A 5,456-nucleotide genomic window follows, 5' to 3' on the forward strand; every position below is an offset into this window, starting at 1 on the left:
AAATTTGTATAGTATATAAAGTATAAAACTATATAAAGTATAGCAAAAAGCATTGAGAAATATAAAAAAAGTAAACATTTCTCTGCCTTGGTACAAACATTCTTCATGTATCATTTTGTAAAAATTGATGAAAATTGTTGGGGAAATATTGGAAATAATTAAAAATGTAAAAAGAAAAATATGGATGGATGCTGATAGAATTTAGATTCAAAATAGCTTAAAAAAGGTGTTTTTTACAGCGCCACCAGCAGGCCAACCTGCACACAAAGGCAGAGACTTAACGGCCTTGGCAAAGGTATTAGAGCACCAAGACACAGGGGATCCAACCACAGCAACAGATGCCACGATGCTCGACAGTCACTTGTTTTTGTATGAAACTGGGTTTGATGAACTCACTTGGTTTTGTATCAAATCTTCGCATAAACGCAAAGGATTGTGTTATTTGTGTTATTTTGCTAACAATTTCCTCCAAAGCAACTCAGAGGAGAACAAAAACAAACTGTCGCAGAGAGGAGAGGAGAGGAGAGGAGAGGAGAGGAGAGGAGAGGAGAGAGAAGAGGAGAGAGGAGAGGAAGAGAAGAGGAGAGAAAAGAAAAAAAGAAATGAGAGGACAAAGGAAAGAAGGAATGAGAGAGGAAGGGAGAGGAGCGAGGAGAGAGTAAGGAGGAGAGGTGAGAAGAAAGGAGAGGAGAGAGGAGAGGAGAGAGTAAAGAGGAGAGAGGAGAGGAGAGGAGCGAGGAGAGAGGAAACAGGAAACAGGAGAGAGGAAAGGAGAGGAGAGAGGAGGGAGGAAAGAGGAGAGAGAAGAGGAGAGGAGAGGTGGTGGTCTTCACCGGGAGTGTGTGTGAGCATGGGGGGCTACGGGTGTATGTGTGTGGGGGTTATGTGTGTGTGTGTGGGGGTGGTCTGAGTGAGTAAATGGCTTTGACATGAGTGGAAGCAGGCTTTTTCCATCAGGCTCGGGCCCTGATCCCACACACAGCGCGGCAGTGTCAGCTTACCGCCCCGGGCTGAGCCGCTCCCATGGGCCCCGCGTTCATTAGAGACAGAAAAGCCAAATTAGGCGAGCGGGCGTCGACAGTTTCCTCCCCTATGGAGACATCACACACAGATTTGTCCGACATGATGGAGTTATATGTCCCATAAAGGTAATGTCAACATCCGCGCCGCGTCGGGAGCGCGCGGCTCTCTGGGCATCGGGCTGCACGAGGCGCGTCTCCGCTCCGTTTACTTTAATGTCCCGATACGAGCCGGAAATAGAAATGATCCCTGGTCTCAGTGTCGATTCTGTTTCTTTGCGTAAAATAATTGCTTCATGTAATCATACCCCGTTTGATTGATAATTGATTGATTGATTTGAAAATACCGCCAGTGTGAAATCAATATTCTATGGCCTGTTTATCTATTTACTTGGTTTCTTTGTAATATGATAATTGCATTTTCAGCTTCATTTAGCGTCTGAAAGAAGTAGACACAGTCAACAACAAATAAAAATAAAATCAAGTATGCCAACACTGGAGCTGTTCAAAGAATAAAAACTACAGATTTTATTTTCAACATTGTTTATCTTTGGTGGGACGCTCTTCATAGTTCTTCATCGTTCTTCATCGATCCTCTCTGCAGTTTTGTACCTGAACATCAAGAAATCAGTAAAATGTGTCAATGAAGTGAAATCGTAAAGCAACAGGGCACATAAGGGAGGACGGGGCCCCTGCAGCTGATATATGTGTGGATGTAATGGATATTAAATCGCTCTTTTAATCTCTATTTTTATTTTGTATCTCATGTATATGCTTTCTTTTATACATTAACAATGCAGGAAAATCACCCAAATCTCCCGTAAACCTGAGCGGAGCTGCATGTTTGTATACCGTGACATATTTCCACATGCATTCTGACTGTAAATATTTGTACTTTGAGGCTTTATGGGTCAGATTTCCTTGAGAATACCATCAAATGAAAATGCCGATTTTTCATCATAAACTCTATGTAAATTCAACGAAAAATGTTTACTGTGGAAAAACTACAAATCCTTGATTTTTCACGTGTTTTTTATGTTTGAGGGCAAAATTATGAACTCAAACTACAATATTTTTTAACTTTCATATTGGTGCATTGAGGCTGTTATCTATGCACTTAAACGTACAAACACACACACACACACACACACACACACACACACACACACACACACACACACACACACACACATATTTATATACTGTATATATCAGCTTCATTAAATCTATTTGTGTACAATTTGTAGCTTCATGCTGCAAACAAACACAAATAAGAACACACAGTCCTGCAGTGATTGATGATTGATTGTGATTAAGGCTCAAAGCCCGTAGCGGTGTGTGTGTGTGTGTGTGTGTGTGTGTGTGTGTGTGTGTGTGTTCGTGTGTGTGTGGTGAACAATGAGCAGCAACAACAACCTTCACTCCGCACAACAGAGGATGTGCGGATCAAATCCCTTCCCTCCGAGGGACCTCGTGGCTCCGCTCATTTCCTGCGACATCAAACCTGGAGACCCCCGCTGAGCTCAGGATGCTGCGGGCCGAGGGGAGCTGCAGCGCCGCTTTGATGGCGGCCTGTGCGGCGGCACGATGGAGCTCTGCTGTATCAGACTGATGGAGCTTCAGGTGTTGGTCTGCATATGAGCCTCATCAGGCGCTTTGTTTGTTTTCATGTGCGACTGAGAGGTTGTTTGTTCCCGAGCAAATATTAGATTAGAGAAGAATTTGACTAAATGTTTACAGTCTTGTCTGACCTCGAGTAACCCAGTTTCAGCTATAAGATGAGCTAAAGTAACTCTATACAATACTAAAGATACTAAAGATACTCTAATACAAATGTCTAATTTATTATTGTTACTAAAAAATAAAGATAATAATAATGACGTGTCATTGACGAATCATGAGTTGAATCACACATTGGCACTGCTCCCTGGAGATAATTACTGGGATTATGATTAAATAAATAAAGTGTGCAAAAATGTCATTCAGAAAATACAAAACAACTAAAAATACTTAATACAGTATTTATAAATGTAGGGTTTTAGATTTCATTTGGCGTTTTTATTTAATGTAATTCGTATTTAAGATTATTTCATCCATCAGTCTCTGATATGCTGATTACAGTAGAGTAATATAGTAGTATTATAATTAGTAGTAGTAGTAGTATCAGTATTGGAAGTACTATTTGTATTTGTATTTGTATTTGTATTTGTATTTATATTTATATTTGTATTTGTATTTGTGTTTGTGTTTGTATTTGTATTATTATTATTGTTGTTATTGTTATTGTAGAACAAAGAAAAGTCCTACATTAAAATAAACATTGAAATAAACATTGATTAAATTATCTCAGCATGACTTGTTGTCACTCGGTGTGCACAGTGATTTGCCAAAAGTGATAAATGCAGCAAGTGCTTCGAATATTACCAAAACATTGCTTTTATTGAATAAACACCTTGATCCTGTTTTCTGTCTTCTCTCTCTGTGGGTTATGAACCCAACATGGCAGCAGCACTGAGAAGGGCTCCTTCTGCCGCGCAGCTCCTTTTATTTGGCCTCTGGATCTGCGGGTCGCTCCGCCTGCGTTTCCTGCTTTGGTGCTGCGGGGTCAGGGGGGCTGCGGGGGCCTGCGGGGGCTTCCTAACATTGTGCCTACCGTAAAGGGCCGGGCCCGGGTTTCCCTCCGGCAAGCTGTGGTACGCGGGCCTAAACCGAGCCGGTGAACAGACCAGGTTTCCGCTCTGAGGCTGACGTAACAGACGTGACGTCCGGGCGCACAGGTGTGCTGTTCCGGTGTTTCACCTGCAGGTTGCAGCATTGAGCCTGAAAAGAGCAGGAGACTCACCTGTTACCTGGATGAACACACGTACACACACACACACACCACCCGCCCCTGCACCGCCTCAGTATCCAGCACCCTCAACATCTAGCCCCGTGGTCACTATGGTAACCGCCCAGCCTTGTTCCTTCTCCTCCATTTCTCTGTCCCCCATACAGACACGGCACTCCCACAACACACACACACACACACACACACACACACACACACACACACACACACACACACACACACACACAGACACACGCGCGCGCGCGCGCAGATGGAGAGAGAGAGAAATACACGCATAGAAATACACACTGATGAACATATCTCCCCCCCCCCCCCCCCCCCCCCCACACACACACACACACACACTCAAACTGCACCCACCACTGTCTGTTGGTGTAATTTGTGTCACATAAGTACAATAATTGATTTAATTTAATTAGTTAATTATTTATTTCACACAAATCCTCACAAAAAATAGTAAGAAAAGAAAGAAAAAGAAAGAAAAGGAAGTAGCAATATAAATATACTGTATGTATATATAGGTAGCCAAACACATTAACAGTGATGGGGAAATAAACGTCTTAAAATCTTTAGGATGAAGTATAATCTATTAAATCTATCAATATATAGCATAAACATGTATAATCTTCAAAAACCAGGATGATATAAACTTCATGTACATAATCTTCATCATTCAGCTTTAGATGTGTTTGGTTTTTTTCTCTGAATAACAACAACTAACTCCATCAGTGTGCTCAGTCCCTTCACAGCTGCTCTAAAGGAAGAACACTCTGTATACAGTGTGTGTGTGTGTGTGAATATAGACTCGGATCAATTATGAAAGGATTCATATCAGTGGATTTATTAGAAAATGTTTTTATTCAGGCCTGCAAAACAAAACTGATGTGATTCACATGAGAGCAGGTTTGATCTCTGAGCATGAATGTTTCAAACTGAAACCAAAGAAATATGGAGAATTTAGATGAATTATTCAATATATTATGTAACATGTAGCATAAGGTGGGCGTGGAGAGTAACTACCCCCCCTACACCTTAGACTTTATGATTTTAAGGTGCTAGTTTAGATAAACAACAAAATGCTTTAATAAACAAACTGCTGCAAAAATATCTTTGAACAGCTGAGCTGTGTAAACAATCTACAATAATGATAATGCAATAACTATATAATAACAATAATAATACAAATTATAATAATAATGCTATACTTGATGAGCTCCCCTGTGTGTTTGTGTGTGTATCAGCTCTGTAGGTCATATTAGCAGGCCTGTGTGTGTGTGTGTGTGTGTGTGTGTGTGTGTGTGTGTGTGTGTGTGTGTGTGTGTGTGTGTGTATCAGCTGTTTGGGTTATGCTAACCGGCCTGTGTGTGTGTGTTTGTGTATGTGTATATGTGTGTGGTGTGTGTGTGGTTCGCTTTTTGCTTTATTCTGACGCGATGATAATGATCAGCAAACTGCATCTCAAAGGACCCGAAGGGGCTCATAATTACATGTATATGACACTGATCTCCCTGGCTGTGATCAGAAACATCCAGTGTGTGTGTGTTTGTGTGTGTGTGTGTGTGTGTGTAATAACTCTCTGAGCATCACGG

This window comes from Genypterus blacodes, unplaced genomic scaffold (assembly GCF_046128005.1).
Source record: "Genypterus blacodes isolate CSIRO-AG114 ecotype Tasmania unplaced genomic scaffold, CSIRO-AGI_Gbla_v1 ptg000062l_1, whole genome shotgun sequence".
Lineage (NCBI taxonomy): Eukaryota > Metazoa > Chordata > Actinopteri > Ophidiiformes > Ophidiidae > Genypterus > Genypterus blacodes.